This window comes from Trachemys scripta, chromosome 1 (genome assembly GCF_013100865.1).
Source record: "Trachemys scripta elegans isolate TJP31775 chromosome 1, CAS_Tse_1.0, whole genome shotgun sequence".
Taxonomy (NCBI): Eukaryota; Metazoa; Chordata; order Testudines; family Emydidae; genus Trachemys; species Trachemys scripta.
In genome coordinates, this window is record NC_048298.1 from 242,384,066 (window position 1) to 242,402,809 (window position 18,744).

The 18,744-nt window shown below is 45.5% G+C and overlaps 1 protein-coding gene across 1 annotated transcript in view; it reads right to left on the minus strand.

Annotated features, from left to right (window-relative positions):
- The window catches only part of MYO16 (myosin XVI), a 559,391-nt gene extending 543,803 nt beyond the window's left edge, over positions 1-15,588 (minus strand). The window contains exon 1 of the mRNA XM_034758177.1: positions 15,379-15,588. The gene's annotated coding sequence lies outside the window, so the exon portion shown is untranslated. The remainder of the gene's footprint in view (positions 1-15,378) is intronic.
- Positions 15,589-18,744: the final 3,156 nt, after the last annotated feature.

Consider the following 18,744-nt stretch of genomic DNA (forward strand, 5'->3'; position numbering starts at 1 on the left):
AAGGGACAGTGCTGGCAGGAGCTATGCCACTTGAGGACCCCAGAGACCCAGAGGAACTGTGGAGCCTTGCTGAGGGAGGGAGACAGAGTAGAAAGCAGCCCAGGGGACTTAGATATTTCTCTGGTGAGTGAACTAGGGAACCAGTCAGCAAGTTTTGGGAGGATCCCTGCTGACTCAGTGGTGGCCCCCCCACCACTGCCTGGGCTGCGACTCAGAGAAGCAGGGAGGGCCTGAGTCCCACTTTCGTGGTGCCACCCTACCGCTCCTCCACCCCGCCCAAGTGGTGTCCCACTTCTTCAGTGGGCCAATTGGCCATGCAATCCCACAGCGGTGGGTTACTTTACTGACTCTGGCCATTAGTCCATGCTGCCCTGAGAGGAAGGGCTGCTTTATTGACTCCAGTCATTAGGCTGTACTGCCATGTTTTATAGTCAGGGTTTTATAGTCAAGCTGTTTGGTTACTGGCTTGGTGAAATCTAATTATAGAATAAATCACCAGTTTTGAGAATCGTCTGCCCTATACTCTGCAGACTTTTTTTTTTTTTTTTTTAGCATTCCAGCCTAGCCCCTTCAGTACCATGGTCACATTTTTCTCTGAAGAAATTAAAATCAAGTTTGAAATACTATGAGCAGTGGCTGATTCTGGTTCTATTTCCATGGAAATGGATAGTGGAAGCACAAAAATTAGGTTAATGTTTTAAAAAAAAGTCTTTAATGTGTTCTACCTTATTTTCACCCACCAGCCCTCATTTCTGTGAAAATGGAGAGAAGGGAAAGTTACCAGCAGTCAGTGTCAACAGCAGCAGCTGGGAGTGCAAACTGGTACTTGTTAATTTTTAGCCAATATCCAGCAGCTGAAATTTACAAGTGCCAGTTTAAATAAATAATAATAAAAAAAAACTTGAGCTTTTCCAGTTAGAAAGAATAAAGAAATTAAACTGAAGACATATCTTTTGTTTCTAACGCAATTTTAAATGTTCTTACAATTAGAGGTTTTTAAAAAATATTTACATCTTTAATATAAAAATATTTTAAAAAGCTACTTATACATTTAAGTTGTGCAATTTTACTAGCTTCTGGTGATGGAAGGCACAAGGCTATTGTACATATTCACATGCCATTCATGTTAAGTTACCAAAAATGTAATATATATTAGCTGCTTTTCGTGAACAATTTTTTGACTTATTTTCTATATGGTAGTTATGATTTTATGTAAGTGAATAATATAGATAAAATTGCTAATTAATAAGTTAATTTCAGACTTTTAGACCACTTTTACATATTCTTTTGTTGCCCAATATGTTGATTTGTTAGTATCTTAGAGTATACAAGATGAAGAATGCAAAAACATCACAAAGCAGCTATAAGAAGCAGTACAACCATGCACTGACAGAGTATCTCCAGTTTAGTTCTGTTTTCCATGTCCAGAACCAACTGACTGGCTCTTTATTGGGTTAACTGGACCTTGTGTGTGTGTATAGGCGTGCGAGTGAGAGACAGTGATGCCTCTCCATTAGCCCATATGCTGAAACAGAGGCAGAATAGCAACTTTTCTGCACCTCATTAATGAGGTAACCAGACAATTCTTAAGCATGGATCCAGTGACCCTTCCAGCCTCACACTCAATCCCTAAATGCCAGGCTGTTTGGAATCAACAGAATTAAGCCTAAATTGGGGGGGAGGGGCTGATGAACAGAGTGAGAAATTTTGTTTCTGCAAAATGTTTAAGTTTTAGTTTCATTCACACATTGCTAAGAATGTCTAAAAAGTCAGTTTGTGAACACTGCTATTATCAATAGTGTATTCATCTATATTTATATTAACAGCTACTTGATGTTAATCTCCTCCCATGTCTCAGGCTTGCTTTTCAAATGCTGAAGTATAAAATTATGGGTGAGTGTCAAGTGTTTAAACATCTTTTGTTTCATCTATTGTAGCAGTGCAAATAACTGGAACTGGGCAGAAAGCCTAGAATCTACCGAATAGAAAGACATCACAAAGTGGCAGTATTGGCGCACACTGCACTAGTTCTTCACTGATGTAGTGTGAGAGCCGATCAGAAGATAGAATGGTAAGATGCTAGATGGGTTATTTTACTCATGACACAAGGAAGAATTAATGTGTTTAACTTCCCCACATCAAGAAAAGAATATTCTCCCGCAATTCTTGCTGTAGGTTAGTCTTTGTATTCTGCCATCCCACGATCAAGTGGTAACAGATGAAGGAACCTTGCAGGTTAGTTTCCCATTGGAGAAAATATTAGAAAAATAAAAGGAATCTGCATATATTCCTTGAGTAACTTGATTTACAAATATAAATCAGCCTTGGGACACATGGCTTCTGGGCAATCCCCTTTTTCAGCGTTCTTAGCTGAAACACTAATGCCATGTGCACAAGGATCAGTGCCACCTGAAGAATTGACTCCTATTATGTGAAGAGCAAACTCCCTTGGTGCTTGCCATAGCTCCCCCCCCTAGAAACCACATCACAGAATTAACAATACAAGCATTCCTTCAAAGACTGAAGAGTGGTTGTACACTAAGAAAAAGAATTTGTATGTAGCAGTGTCACCTGGTGACTGACTCCTACCATAACAATACCATCTCTTTCAGTGTACAATGAAGTGTGCTATGACTAGATGAAGGGAGTGAGTCACACACACAAACTGGTTCAAAGTAACTTTTGAGTCTCTCTCACACACACTGGTGAACAGTTACTTACACAATAGTCCCACTAGAATGAGTAACTGCTCAGCAATGTAACAGGCTCACAATCTGGCCTGTCATATTTTCTGGTTAATCCAATAAAAATGGAATCTCCCTACAACTCCATGTTGCATTTTTATTTAGTATTTCCTACTCTATTTAAGCAATTCATTGCATTACATAAAAAAAGCTAGGAGGACAGATCTTCAGAAGAATACATTAACACCTTGAAATATCAGCTTCCTGGGCCTGAAGTCACCACTTACAAATCAGTGTCAACTGTATCTCAAATACTAATTGTTTTCTTCTGTTGCAATATTACTAAATTAGGTCCAGTAATTAGACCTGAATGATGGTAAAACATAGGCAGCCTTCCCACACACCTTGCATTCCTAGTGAGGCCAGGTATTATGCCCATCTTTTCATTCCCAAATTATAAGGACCTGGGAGTCTCCTAATCAGGCCTATCACTAAGAGGGAAAGAGGTGGTGACACTGTTTCCGTAGGATCAATTCTGAGCACTACCTCGAAGAGGTAACATGAGACCATTGCTGAATATTAGCAACCCTACAAAATCTTGTGCTGTGCTTTTATGAAGATTATATGAAAATTAGTTGTATACAAAAATGTAGAGACAATTCTTTGCAATAGTCACATGAAAAATATTTAATTATTTCAAGTATGTCACATCCACAAATCTCTGAAGATTTGTTCATTTTTTGTTACATATTATCCATATGCATTTGTACAGTGCCCAACACAATGGGGTTGTGTTCTGACTGGGCTTTCTGTAATACAAATTAATAACTGTTACCAACCCCTTAAACTTAAACCCCATTATTTTACAAAAAGCTTACATTTGTCTTTGTGATCATTTCTGATCATCACATTTTCTTGCATTCATTGTCAACTAATAGATCTTTCAAGGATAACAAAAATAAACAGAATACATTATTCAAGAAATAATTATGGTATATTATGTTAATACCATTTATCTCAAAACACATTACTTATTTTTCAGTTTCCTATAACTGCCCTTATCTATCTTGAAAATCTTATGTAGTGGCATTTTAAAAGAAGATTTTGGAGCTTCTAGACTGGTGCCATGTAGGGACTCCTAAATCAATTAATACTTAGCTGCCCTGTGCTGGAATTCTAATGAAAATATTTAGTGTGTTTTCACATTTACTTCTCTTTTCCCTGGACTTCTTCCTGCCACTCAAGGAAAGATTAAATATATTGGAGAGGAGGTTTTTGGGTATAACTGGATAACAGAAGTCTCTCTTGAAGACTATTTTAGGGGGCCTACTAGGGTTATGTGATATAAGAGGGTCTCTTGAGGGAACAGGACCCAGAGGAAGCTTCTTGGTTGGAATGACATATGGGAAGGATGGAATATTGAGGGTCTCTGTAATAGGCAATTTAGCACAGTGTTATTGATCATGAGAGCTGAGTCAATTGTGAGAGTAGATGTGGGACAGGGAAAGGGAAAGGCCAGCAATGAAAGAAAGAGAAGCAGCTAGAGGGTTTGGGGACATGTTGGGTCCAGTCCAGGATAGGAAATCAATGTCTGGGTAGGGAGTGGAACCAAAGAGCAGAGCAGTTTCAGTTTTTGCTACCCTTCCATTACATGGTGGTACTGGTGTTATCAGCCTGTCTCACAGTGAACAGGAGAGATGTGACAAGGCTATGGACCCAGCATACAATCCCACACTTGAAAATGATTCCTACATTACTGTTCTACCGGGACTTTTTCAGCCACTTTCAATGTGTTTATTCAAATATGTTAAATTAAACAAGTCCACATTATAGCTCATTAATGTGCAATATCTGTCTACAAGTTTAAATGATTTTGAGTTAGAGAAAAGCAAAAAACAAAAAAAAATCCCAAACTGACTACAGCCATTAAGTGATTCTTATAACTTAAAAAGGCCAAACTTTTTTTTCTTTAATTTGTAAAACAGAACTGCATTCGTGAATTAAGGCTTTGACTGCTGAGTTTTAGTTCAGATTGAATTAACTCTCACAGCCTGAAGTCAAGTTACAAATCTCTGAAAATAAGAATTCTGCTTCTAAAAAAATTAAGGGAAACCTTGAGAGACCTTTTTATGGTGCTAGAGGCAGCATTATAATAAAGCTTCAAATATTACTCTTCAGTTATCGGTAAGGTTCCCTCAGAGAAACAGGATGCCAATTACCTAATAATAATAAATATCATGGCCCAGATTCTCTGGGCCAACTAAGTTTCACTTGAAGCAGGACTGGTGAAGATGAAGTGTAAAAATAGCTTTATGGTGCCTAGAACAATTTAAAGCAGCTTCATCACTGATTTGAATTGTTCCTGGCTACCTACACCTGGCTATTATGGCAGCCAAAGATTGCAGGAGCACCAAGGAACTATGACTACTCCCCCTTTCCTTCACCACAGTGGGCTTGGCTACACTATTGGCCGGATCAACAGGCAGTGATCGATCCAGCGGGGGTCAATTTCACATGTCTAGTATAGATGTGATAAATCGACTGCCAATTGCTCTAGCATCGACTCTGGTACTCCACCTCAACGAGAAGTGCAAGGGGGATCCCATCGACACACCGCAGTAAGTAGATCTAAGTATGTCAACTTCAGCTATGTTATTCACGTAGCTGAAGTTGTGTAACTTAAATAGATCCCCCCATAGTGTAGACCGGGGTTGGCAACGTTTGGCATGCGGCTCGCCAGGGTAAGCACCCTGGGGGGGCCGGGCCAGTTTATTTACCTGCTGCCGTGGCAGGTTCGGCCGATCGCGGCCCCCAATGGCCGCGGTTCACCGTCCCGGGCCAATGGGGGTGACGTGAAGCCGCGGCGAGCACATCCCTCGCCTACGCTGCTTCTCGCCACCCTCATTGGCCCGGGACGGCGAACCGCGGCGAGTGGGGGCCGCTATCGCCCGAACCTGCCGCGTCAGCAGGTAAATAAACTGGCCCAGCCCGCCAGGGTACTTACCCTGGCGAGCCACGTGTCAAACGTTGCCGACCCCTGGTGTAGACCAGCCCACTGACACAGAAATAACAATATACTGCAATATCCCAAACCTTATTAAGTTAAACCTTATTGAATTAAGTTTAGTGCCTTTGGGGTTTATTGTATTAAAAATGCAAATGTGTTGTTATGAATTGTATGTAATCTCTCTAGGGGCTTCTCTACACTTGAAATGCTACAGTGGCACAGCTGCAGCTGCACTGCTGTAGCACTTCAGTGTAGATGCTACCTATGCTGAAGGGAGGGGTTCTCCCATCAGCGTAGGCAATCCACTTCCCAGAGAGGAGGTAGCTAGGTTGATGGAAGAATTCTTCTGTCAACCGAGTTCTATCTGCACTGGGGGTTAGGTTGGTTTAACCACGGTACTTGGGGTGTGTGGATTTTTCACACCCCTGAGCAATGTAGCTGAGTCAACCTAACTTTTTAATGTAGACCAGGCCTAGGAGACATGACTAAAGCAATCTCTGGGAAGAATTAGCAACTTCAAGGAACTTTTGGGGACAATAAGTGTGAAGTGGATTTCCCAGGAAATACATGGGGAGAGAGGAATGCAAATGACCCATCTCTGAGTCCATCCTTTTGAAGCTGTGCCTGAGCAGAAAGCCATTGTCTGTCTCAATACCTATTCATGGTCTCTTCAGAGGCCCAAATTGGATACAAGTGCCTCATAAACTGATGAGCATTCTTGTTCTCTGCAAAAGGGAGTTATGAACTCGAAACCCTTGTGCAGGGTTTTCACAGACTACTCTCCTGCCAGAGTCCATGTTGGAGTTGGGGTGATCTCTGGTAAGTTTATTAGCATGTGTGTAGGTTCTTTTATTGTTTTTAATATGTTTTCATCTTAAGGATAAAATGTACTTGCTTAAAAAGAGCTGTGTGGTAACTTATACTTGTGGCAAATACACGTGTATCAATGGCTTCTGCAGTTATTGAATGGTTCACTTTCTGCTTTGACCTTTACCTACCCACAAAAGCTATTTATTTCCACCTCCTTCAGGAATATTACCCTTCAATCATCTGGAATTTGGGTATCCAATATAGTACCATGTAGCTATTTATTTGTGTCGTGGTTACTGGGCAAATTGAGCCTTACAGTCCGTCAGTCCCTTAGATGACAGGCCTGGCATCCTGCACCTCACTCTGGGAGAAACCACAGGGTCTGGCCTCTCTTAGATTGGATCTCTGAGTAGCATCCCCCCCGTGGCAACCATGGTAACTCAACAGGCCCAGCAGCACTGGGGACCTGTAAGCCCTTCTCCAGGAGCCTGTGACAGCAGCTGATTAAAGTGACTCAAAAACAGCATCCTCAAAACAAAACAGCTTTTTATTGCGAAAGGGGATAAACATTTAGGAAATCATGTCAACAAAACAAAAAAAGAATACTATACTCATATTTTGTTACCCAAGCATAACGTCATAGTTCAAGCAACTCCATCATATTCCCATTTCTGGGTTGGGAGAGCCAACCTAGTTACGGCAGTTCCTTTCTCTCTTTGGCCAGGTCTACACTACAGACCTATATCAGTATAACTATGTTGTTCAGGGGTGTGAGAAATCCCCACCCCTGAACAATGTAGTTATACTAACCTAATCCCCTGTGTAGACCATGCTATGTTGACAAGAGAGTGTCTCTGCCTCTAGGAGAGGTAGATTAATTACACCGACAGGAGAAGCTCTCCTGCCAACATAGGAGCGTCTTCACTTAAGCACTACAGTGGCGCAGCTACATCGGTGCAGCTGTGCCAATGCAGCATTTTAAGTGTAGATCTGCCCTTTGTGTCTCAGTCAATTTGGATGTCAGCCTCAGCCTGATGACCACCCACTCGCCCCTCTTCCTTTCTGAGGCCAGCATCTTGAAGGTCTAGAATCCCCTTTGATCCTGTGTTTTGGTATCATCACCAAAGCTATATCAATAAATACTCAAAGAGACTAACTGTGACCATTACCATAAAATATTTGTCTGTACACACCGATTCTCATGTGATTTCTATGAAGCTTCTGTACAAAGTAAAATGAAATAGGTATAAATTTAGGGCACTACAGTACTTCATTCTTAGTAAGAATTCACAAATTGAAGAAGTTGGATTCTCTACATGCAGAGCTGACTATTTGGCAATAGACTATAGGAAGATCCTTTCATCTTACTCATCTGAAAATACTTTATCATTTGATATTTCATTCAGAAAGGTGCAATGACCTGTAGTTCCAATATTAAATTGACTGATTCTTAACTAGCAGGCCTAGACCACCCAATGTTAAACATCTCAAATGGTTGTTACTGCTGGCAACACGTGAGGATATGATGCTGCCAAACATCACTGAGTGCATCCCTAATTATTGCTAATTTCATGAGAGGTTACAACATTGTTCTGTAGTCATTAGCTGTGACCATCTCTGAGTTAACAGTAGACAGAAGACAAATTAGAAAAACTTGTAGACAATCATGTAGCAAGACCCCCAAAAGGGCTTGGTGCAACTATAGGTTAGGGGCCTCTTTCCTGATTCCAAAATCCGACCCTCTCCAGCACCAGTCCAGCCCCCTACCTCCCTCCATCTCCCTTGCTGCCCCAATCCAGCCTCCATATCCCCCAGCTCCTGCTCAGCTACCCCATAACCCCAATCAGCCCTCCTGTCCCCAAATTCCTGCCTAGCTTCCCTCCAACTCCCTCATGGCTCCCCTACAGATCCCCAGCTTCTCCATGCCCCTCCTCCCTTCCAGTTCTGATCCAGCCCTCACAGCCTCCTTCAATCTAGCCCTCTGCTCCCACAGCTCTGATTAAATTAGTTCTCCAGGTCCTCTCCTGTCCCCACTTCCCTGATCCACCCTCCTAGCCATGAGAGGCGCCTATTTTCCAATGTGCTGGGGGGTGCTTGACCCCAGCCCTGCACCAAGCCCCGCCCCTGCCCTGCTTCTTCCAACCTCCTCCCCCAAGCACACCCCACCCTCACTCCTCCCACCCCAATCACAGCGGGTGGGAGGCACTGGGATGGAGGGGGAGGCAATGATCGGGGGAGGGGAGGGTTAACGGTGAGTGCTCAGCACCCACCATTTTTTTCCCATGGGTGCTTCAGCCCCGGAGCACCCACGGAGTCGCTGCCTATGCTAGCCACATTTCAGGCCCCCCCAAACCCTCTTTCAGTTCTCCCATTCAGTCTCCTTCAGCTCTTATCTAGTCCCCGACTTCCCTCACTATGCCCTGTGGAAAGCAACCAAAGCTTTTACCTTTCATCTCAGGAGGAGTCGGGGGGAAGGGGAGCACATCTCCCGTCTCTGCTTCCCCATAACTCCATGCCCCTGTGTATCCCCTGGCGCTGCAATCTCCCCCCACCCTCATCTTTTCCACATGTCCTTGCCAGCTGTTCACACCTGCGGTCACGCCAGCTGAAGCCCCTCCCCCCCCAGCCCCCATATCCCAGCCGCCCTCCTGCCCTAATGAGATAATAGGCCTCACTCTCCCCCAGAAGTCCCTCTAATTGGGCCCCCATAATCTCATTACCTATTGACTGTGTGCCCCTTGGACCACTGCAGCTATGCCACTGCATTTAGTAAGTGCAATTGAGATCTACTACACTATGAGCTGACAGCGGATCACAAGCTCTTAGGGGCAATTTTAACTTGTGCTGCCCTGTTTGGAGTCTGACTCCTTCAAATTTCCTTTGGACCACACACCTCTTTTTTGGTACCAAGACGAGCATTTGGTATAATCTTTGTTTTGCCACAATGTATGTGTCTTGGTATAGCATCATACTAAGTAGGTTTATCTTGTCTGCACACCATGTTACGCAGGGATTTCTACTCTACCTTCTGATGATCACTTCAAGATGCTATGTTTCCCAGAAGCATGTACCACATACACCTCACTTCACTGTGCTGCTTTGAAATCAGGGAGCTATTTTGAGGAACATCATGCTTGACTGAAATAGAACAGTGGTTTCCAAGCACAGTGAGGCATTGCCATGTGTTGGTCATGCAGTTGCCTCAAACAAGTATAAAATATCCAAATTTCAAGAAAGCTCAAGCTATATTTGATTACACACAATATATACTATACAACTTTGAGTCAGTCTATCCACCTGTTGACCAGATGGGTGATTATACTCATTCATCTTCAACATTAAGTATAATCTCACAAATTCTATTTCAAACATTATTGACGGGATTTACACACTTTTTCAGTTCCACCACAAACAGACAAATTTCACTTTTGCAATGAAGAGCTATTACAATAGGGAGGCAGTATGGCCTATGGGATAAAGCATGGGACTGGGAGTCAGGAGACCTGGTTCTGTGTCCCAGCTCTGCCATTAACCTCCTATATCACCTTAGGCAAGTCACTTCTCTATTCTTGTTTCCCCTACACCAATTTACCTGCTTTGATTATTTAAACTTGTGCTCTTTGGGACAGGGGCTGACTCTTACTATGTGTTTGTACAGAGCCTAATGCTGCAATCTCAGCTGGGGCTTCTAGTAGTAGTACAAATAACTGCACTACCATGGTACAGAGTTAAGAGCTCTGCACATCCTGCCATACAAGTTCAGTTCTCTGAGCTGGGCTCCTGCTCCCTGTGCCAGAATGGATAGGAATACAGAGGAGTCAGCCTACTTAGCCCAAGGGAGGAGCCTCTGCAGTGACCCCACCATCCTCCCTCCCAGGTCAAATTCAAGACAGCAATGATAGGCTTTGAAAGGAGTCCTATTCAGCCCTCCTTAGCAAAGGAAAGTCACCATGGGTCCAGGTTAGCCAGGAGGGAAGGAGAAAGGTAGGGTGACCAGACATCCCATTTTTAAAGGGACAGTCTCATATTTAAGTCCTCCTGCTGGTGTCCCAACTTTTTCTTTAAAATGGCTAAATTGTCCTGTATTTTATGTTTCCCCCCAATCAGTACTTGTGGGTCCTGCTGCTGGCCGGATCCCTGCTCGCCAGCCGCACACCACCAGCAGTGAGTGGGGAAGGCGGTCCAATGGCTGATGATGGGGGTGGGTGTGCAAGGCTGGTAGGGGGGCAAAGCTGCAGCACGCAGGGCCAGCCGCTCCCCCTGCTGGTCTGTCAGCGCAGCCCCTGCTGTGTGCCAGACCCCGTCCCGTTCCCGGCTGGCACTGGCTGCACGTTGCAGTGGCTGGTGAGTGCGGGCAGGCGCCAAGCAGCGGCTGGTTACATGTCGCCTCTGTTACCCACCCATTAGCCCTTTACATGCTCCCCCACTCGCTGTTCTCTTCCTGCTTTTTCCCTTCACAACACCTACTCCTCCATATCCCGCCCCCCCCGCCCCCCCAGTAGGACACTTCTCATTCCCAGTGCTGTGCAGAGAACCAGCCCCTGGTTGGAGCACTCAACTCATCAACAGCCTGGCCGGCAGGCTCCTTCCTCTCCCACTGCCTCTGACTGGACCAGTGCCCTGGAAAACAGCTCAGAGCACTGACCAGGGGAGCCGAGCCCTGCAGGTGCCAAAGCCCCACACAGCACTGGCACAGAGCAGCCATTCCTCCCCTCAGCTAAGCTCTGGAGTGGCGGGGGGTGGGGAGAGATTTCCAGCCTGTTCGCGCCTGGACCCTGCAGGCTCCACAGCAGCCCCCCGGGCAGGAGCTTAGCACCTTCTTCACCCACCCACCCCCAGCCCTGGGCCCTGCCCCCATAGAGCGCAGGGCTTCCCCGTCTCCTATGCACCCTCCCCTGTTGAGCCACCTCTCTGGCTGGGTTCACTGAAGCCCCTGCAGTCAGGTTCCCTGGGCCCTGGTGCACAGTGCAGCCTTAGGGCTTAACCTCTTCCTGCCCACGCTGTAGCCCGGGGACAGGAGGCGGCTGGGTTATGTAGGTGGCCAGCAGCAGCCTGGAGGTGTTAGCTACCTCTTGACATTGTGCGGGCAGGAAGGGACAAGCTGCTTCCAGCCCCAGCGGGGAGAGAGAGAGAGAGTGAGAGTGTGTAGAGATGAGCTCTGCAAAGACATGGGCCAGGTCATCCCTTCCCCCACTCCTCCTCTCCTGTGGCTGGAAGCAGCTCCTGTCCCGTCCAGTGCCGAAAGGCTGCTGCTGGCCACATTGTGGTGTGAACCCTGGCAGAAATCTGGGGAGGGGGCATGTGACCCTGTGTGCTCCCCCATGTGTTGCCTCAGGAAGATGCGGCTCCAGGTACCGGTTGAATACAAGTAATTTTACCAGGTCTCCCATATTCATAGTGAAATCCGGTCACCCTAGCAAACGAAGAATAAAAAACAAGGGGGGGGGATAAATCCCCAAATTAAACCAAATAATTTAGATTCTCTGAGGAAATAATACTTGGCACTTCTTATGTTCAAAGTGCTTTACAAACAGGTAAAGAAGGTCAACAAACATGTGGACAAGGGTGATCCGGTGGATGTAGAGTACTTGGATTTTCAGAAAGCCTTTGACAAGGTCCCTCACCAAAGGCTCTTAAGCACAGTAAGCAGTCATGGGATAAGAGGGAAGGTCCTCTCATGGATCGGTAACTGGTTAAAAGATGGGAAACAAAGGGTAGGAATGAATGGTCAGTTTTCACAATGGAGAGACATAAATAGTGGGGCCCCTCAGGAATCTGTCCAGGTACCAGTGCTGTTGAACATATTCATAAATGGTCTAGAAAAGAAGTAAACACAAACTTGTAGATGACACTAAATTACTCATGATCAAGTCCAAAATAGACAGTGAAGAGTTACGAAGGAATCACACAAAATTGGGTGACTGGGCAACAAAATGTTGTATGCAGTGTAGTTGTAGCCATGTCAGTCTATTAGAGAGACAAGAGGGTAGGTAATATCTTTTACTGGACCAACTTCTGCTGGTGAGAAAGTCAAGCTTTCAAGCCACATAGAGCTCTGACCTGAAGAAAAGCTCTGTGTGGCCCAAAAGCTTGTCTCTCACCAAAACAAGTTGGTCCAATAAAAGCTATTACCTCACCCACCTTGTCTCTAGGCAATAACATGGCAGATGACATTCATTGTCTATAAATGCAAAGTAATGCACATTGGACAACATAATCGAAACTACATGAACAAAATGATAGAGGTCTAAATTCGCTGTTACTACAAGAAAGAGATCTTGGAGTCACCACAGATAGTCCTCTGAAAACATCCACTCAACGTGCAGCAGTAGTCAAAAACAGCTAACACATAAGAAGACAAAAAATACCATAATACCACTATGTAAATACACAGTACACTCACACCTTGAATACTGCATGTAGGTCTGGTCAACCCATCTCAAAAAAGATATATTAGAATTGGAAAAGGTACAGAGAAGGGCAACAAAAGTAATTAGGGGTATGGAACAGCTTCCAGATGAGCAGAGATGAAAAAGCCTGGGACTGTTCAGTTTAGAAAAGAGATGACTGAGGGGGGTTATGATAGAGGTCTATAAAATTATGAATGATGTGGAGAAAGTGAATAGGGAAGTGTTATTTACTCCTTCACATAACACACAAACCAAGGGTCACCAAATGAAATGAATAGGCAGCAGATTTAAAATGAACAAACGGAAATACTTTTTCACACAGTGTACAGTCAATCTGTGGAACTCATTGCCAGAGGATGTTGTGAAGACCAAAAGTATAACTAGGGTCAAAAAAGAATTAGATAAGTTCATGGAGGATAGGTACATCAATGGCTATTAACCAAGATAGTCAGGGACTCAAGCCATGCTCTGGTGTCCCTATACCTCTGACTATCAGAAGTTGGGACTGGCCAACAGATGGTAGATAACTCATAAATTGTCCTGTTCTGCACATCAGGCATTATCAGAAGACAGTATACTGGGCTAGATGGATCATTGGTCTCACTCACTATGGCCATTCTTATGTACATTATCCAATTAATTAATATTAGCAATGGCCACGTGAGGTTGGTATCACTCCTATTTTAAACAGGGGGAAATTGAGACAGACAGTGAAAACTTGCCCAGGCTTTTAGCTGAAAATCGGTGTTAGAGCTGGGACAAGAACAGAGGAGCTCCTAGCTCTGAGTACCATGCTCACACCACTGGACTGCACCTTTCCTACAGGGGCTGGGTAGAAAAACAAAAATAATCTTTTGTAGCTGATAGGCTGGTGTGGGAGTAATGCAGTCATTTATTTACACTGTTTTGATGGCAGGCTTGCTTCAAGTTGTGCTCTTATCCATTTACTCCACCCAAGGGGAGGAAGATGCTCAGTGCAATGTCATTAAACTAGAGCAGATTATTTGAGGAAGGGCATCTGGGGCAGATCCTAGACTAGTTTTCTCACCTCCACTCTTCCTCTAAGGCTATGTCTACACTGCACTTTTGTCATTAAAACTTTTGTCAGTTGGGGGGGGTGAAAAAACACACTCCTGACTGACAAAACTTTTAATGACAAAATGTCCCTAGGAACAGCGTTTTGTCGGCAGGAGACACTTTCCCACCAACAAAGCTACCGCCCCGCATGGGGGTGATTTTGCCATCAGGAAAGCTCTCTCCTGTTGGCAAAGAGCAGCTACACAGCATACCTTACAGCAGCAGAACTATATTGGCACAGCTGTGCCGCTGTAAGGTACTCAATGTAGACATAGCCTAAAGCAGTCTTTCTCAACCTTTCTGATACCATGGACCAGCTATTGCCTTCCTAAACTGTGTCAGGGAGATTTCAGGGACCGGTACCAGTCCATGGACGGGTGGTTGAGAAACATGTCCATAAGAACATAATGTAAGAACATAAGAATGGCCATACTGGGTCAGACCAAAGATCCATCTAGCCCAGTATCCTGTCTTCCGACAGTGGCCAATGCCAGGTGCCCCAGAGGGAATGAACAGAACAGGTAATCATCAAGTTATTCATCCCCTGTTGCCCATTCCCAGCTTCTGCCAAATGGAGGCTAGGGACACCATCCCTGCCCATTCTGGCTAATAGCCATTGAAGGACCTATCCTCCATGAACTTATCTAGTTCTTTTTTGAACCCAGTTATAGTCTTGGCCTTCACAACATCCTCTGGCAAGGAGTTCTACAGTCTGAGGGTGCATTGTGTGAAAAAATACTTCCCTTTGTTTTAAACCTGCTGCCTATTAATTTCACAGGACCTACAGGTGCAGGGGGTGCTGCCACACTCCCTGCCTTGAAGTGGTTTCCATCACATACAGGGCTGCCAGTTTGGTTCAATGGCTCTCAGCACCCCCACTATGCAAATTGTTCCAGCGCCCGAACACTGCTCTAAACTAGAGGCTCGCTCCCCACACAACACGGGAGCCAGCCTCTTCCCCGAGGGGCTACATGTGTGACCCTCTCCATCGCTCCCCTAGTAACCTTAGCAACTAGCCGCTTTCACCCTTCTCCGGGCGGGCTCCCGCAGACCAGCCCGCTCCCCGCGCGGCTTGTGGCAAGGGGGTGGGGGGGTCTCTTACCCTCCGCTTAAAGGCTCGCTCAGGACACAAAGCGCGACGCGTGTCACAGCACCGGCCGCTTCCCGGCCGGGGCTCAGGCGCTGGCAAACTCGCGGAGCAGCAAACCCGGCCCGTGAGAAACCGGGGCCCCTGGCAGCCCCCCGCGGCAGCTCAAGAGGCGCTTCAGCAGCCCGCGGCTCTGCAAGGCGACGAGCGCTTGAACTTCAGCTGGGCAACAAAGCCGCCCAGCGTGTGCCTGCAGCTCCGCCGCGGTCTGTCTCTCTCCCCGCCCGCGCGCCTCACACTCACCGCTCCGACCAGGGGGCTCTCACCAGCCCGCAGCCTCCGGCTGGGAGACGCTCTCGATTGCCCCGGGTTTGGCCAGCGTAGTCCCAGGCTCCGCCAGTCAGACACTTCAGAGCAGAGCGATCCCCTGTCTGAGACTCTGCCCAGCACCGAGAGGGGGTGGGAGGAGACCAGAGCGGGAGGGAGACACACACACTAATTACAGCTGCTTAGTCAAAGGTAACAGCTGCTTTGCTTTCTCTCCTCCCAGCCGCGCAGCACTTCGTTCCCACAAGGAGGTGTGAGCGCTGGAGGCGCCGCTTGTGTTGATCTCTTGACACACACTTTCGCTTTCTGTCAGTGTCTCAAACACACACATCTCCCCAGTTACTTCTCTGTCACATTCACATACTGGCTCTTAGTTCTCCCTCTCTCTCTCTCTCTCACACACACACACACTGTTGTGTGTTCCTCTCAGCCTGACACACACACACAGCTTGTGTACACACACTCGGCTTCCTTGCCTTACCGTTTCCGACTGTCCCTGCCACGGGGCAAAAGCAGCAATGGTAGAAGCTTGAATGGAGACAGGCTGACCGCAGTTTAATCACTATACTTGCTCTGAACAGGGTTAGACTGCATGGGCCTTTCAACAGCACAGCCTGTCTACACTAGTGTTCACACCATTGCCACCATCCATGGATTTATAGCCCTGGCAGCCGTGCAGACATACTTATTTCCTCAGGTCTCGACCTCCCTACCCCAACCTCTTTTACTTCACTCTGAGTAACAATGGCAATTAGGATAAAGCCATTATTTCAATTGACTCAATACAATATGGTGACAAAACCATTGCACAATAAAAACAAGAGACAGAAAGTTAATGTACTTAACACTTTAGAAAAAGCAAGTGATGAGCAAATAGACTCCACATAATCTGGTTTTTTTTTTTTTTTTTTTTTTTTTTTGCAAGACTTCTGTACATTCTGCTAGGAAATATGCCACTAAAGCATGAGAATGCTGCTTACAGCATACACATTCCTACATCCACACACCCCCTTCTCCCCTTTAGATTTATCCAAATGTAGAAATTATAAAGATGCAAGTCTTTTCAAACTTCCTTGTCTATTTTTCCCCCTTTGCATCAACCTCTTGAAGGAAGGGGAGAAAAATACCCATTCAGATTCAAACAATCTGGTTGCTGTTCAGCACAACAAAGAACCGGTTGATATCCTGCCAAATTGACAATGCCAAACAAAAGGGAAACACTGGGAACATCACAGTTGTTGCCCAGTGAGATGGTACTTCTTCAAAGATATACATTTATGAAAAAAATGCCACTAACGGTACATTTCTTCATCCATATGCTGTAAGCAGCATTCTCATGCTTTAGTGCAGAGGTGCTCAACTGGGGTAAGCGTAACTCTAGGGATACGCAGAGGTCTTCTGGGGGTACATTAACTCATCTAAATATTTGCCTACTTTGACAACAGGCTACACAAAAAGCAGTAGTGAAGTCAGTACAAACTACAATTTCATACAGACAGTGACTTTTTTATACTGTTCTATATACTATACACTGAAATGTAAGTACAATATTTCTATTCCAATCAATTTATTTTATAATTATATGGTAAAAATGAGAAAGTAAGCATTTTTTCAGTAATAGTGTGGCTGTGACATTTTTGTATTTTTATGTCTGATTTTGTAAGCAAATAGTTTTTAAGTGAGGTGGAACTTGGGATATGCAAGACAAATCAAACTCCTGAAAGGAGTACAGTAATCTGGGAAGGTTGAGAGCCACTGTTCTAATGGCATCTTTCCTAGTAGAATGTACAGAAGTCTAGCAAAAAAAAAAAGTCCTTACTATCAAGAGTCTATTTTTGAGCATGTCAAACAGTTATCCTATGTCTACACTGGCAACTGAATGACTAAACTTTTGTCTTTCACAGGTGTAAAAAAAAAAAAAAAAAAAAACCCACACCCCCGAAAGACAAAAGTTTTGCCAACGACAAGCGCCAGCGTGAACAGCTCTTTGCTGGCAGGAGCACTCTTCTGCTAACAACGGTAACACCGTTCGTTGGGGGTGGAAGTTTTTTGTCTGCAGGAAAGCTGACAAACAGCGGCTACACTGCGCACCTATTAGTGACACAGCTGTAGCAACACAGCCCAGTTGCTAAAAGCTGCGTAGTTTAGACATACCCTTAGAATGGCTCTTTGAAGATACTGATGGTATCTCTGCACTTCACTTGCTTTTTCCAAAGGGTTACAGTAACATTCTCACTCTTATTTTTATTGTGCTCGTCATCTTTTTATACTGGGCCAACTGAAATAATGGATTTATACTAATTGCCATTGTTACTTAGGCCTTGGCTACACTACAAAGTTTTGTTGACAAAAGGTAGCTTTTGTCAGCAAAAATGCCTGTTTTGGTGAAAAAAATAAAACATAGGAGCCGAGTTTGTAATCTTCTTGGGGGTGCTCCCTCCTGGCTCTGCCCAGGCCCCACCCCCACTCCATGCCTTCCTCCAAGGCCCCACCCCGCCCTGTTTCTTCCCGTCCCCACTCTGCCCCTTCCCCACCCAGTTCCACTCCCTCCCCTCGAGCACTCTCACCCTTGCTCCTCCCTCCTCCCCTCCAGCACATCCTGACACCCTGAAACAGCTGATCCAAAGCAGGTGGTAGGTGCTGGGAGGGAGGTGGAGGTGCTAATCGTCGGGGCCCACCGGTGGGCAGGAGGTGCTGGGGGGAGGGGGAGGTTCTGGTAGGGGGGCTGCTGGTGGGTGTTCAGCACTCACTAATTTTTTCCCATGCTCCAGCCCCGGAGCACCCACAGAGTTGGCACCTATGAAATAAAACCACCCTGAAAAGAGACATAAGACTTTTTGTGCAAAATTTTTGTCAACGAAGTGCCAATGTAGACACCACACTTGATTTTATTGCTTTAATTGGGCTCCAGGAGGTGTAGCACAATGCCCATCTGTTCTGGTCAGCAATTTGAACTCCACTGACCTGCAGCCAGGTAAACAACCATCCACCCCTCCCCCTTAGAAGCCCCAGGAATTTTTGAAATTCCATTTCCTGTTTGCTCGGTGTGGAGAGGTCTCATCACATCTTCCCGGGTGACCATGGCAGGTTATCGCAGCAAACACTCTCCCATTTGGACCACTATGGAGCTGCTCAGTATATGGGGAGAGGAGGCTGTGTGTAGGAATTTTTTACCTACAGCCAGATTTCTTGAGGCTTGTGCAAAAAGGGCTATGATTGGAACATGCTACAGTGCAGAGTGAAGATAAAGGAGCTGAGGCAGACGTACCATAAGGTGAGGGAGGCAAACTGTCACTCCGGTGCTGCACCTAAGACCTGCCGGTTCTATAAGGAGCTGGATGC